The 393-nt window shown below is 43.0% G+C and overlaps 1 protein-coding gene across 1 annotated transcript in view; it reads left to right on the plus strand.

Moving 5' to 3' along the window:
- The window catches only part of LOC119594667 (dolichyl-diphosphooligosaccharide--protein glycosyltransferase subunit 2-like), a 10535-nt gene that overhangs the window by 2906 nt on the left and 7236 nt on the right, over nt 1-393 (plus strand). The window lies entirely within an intron of this gene.

Below are 393 nucleotides of genomic sequence, written 5' to 3' on the forward strand. Positions count from 1 at the left end.
GGTGTTTGGGTCTGTCTCTTGTGAGTTCAACCACACTGTAAAGATTTACCAAGATAATTCACAGTTGTACCTTTATCTATATTGAACAAGGTTCAAGCTCTAGAATATATGTGGAGAAAATGTCTTTTGACCAAAATACTGTAGTACTGTGAGGTCCAGAGACACATGTAAATGTTGCACTTGGTATGCCATGTGTGTGTGCAAATCATAAAAAAATCCCTCCCCCACTCAGTACCCTAATATCCCACCAGTCCCCCAAACCTATGGGATTGGAATGGAGTTTGCTAGTGTCCCCTAACTGGGGTATGAAGCAGATGAATACAATGAGTACTGTCAATTTATCTGCCAACATCTGGGGGGATGGAGGTGGTACCACCTCCATCCCCTCAGCTA

The sequence above is a fragment of the Penaeus monodon genome, chromosome 34, assembly GCF_015228065.2.
Source record: "Penaeus monodon isolate SGIC_2016 chromosome 34, NSTDA_Pmon_1, whole genome shotgun sequence".
Taxonomy (NCBI): Eukaryota; Metazoa; Arthropoda; class Malacostraca; order Decapoda; family Penaeidae; genus Penaeus; species Penaeus monodon.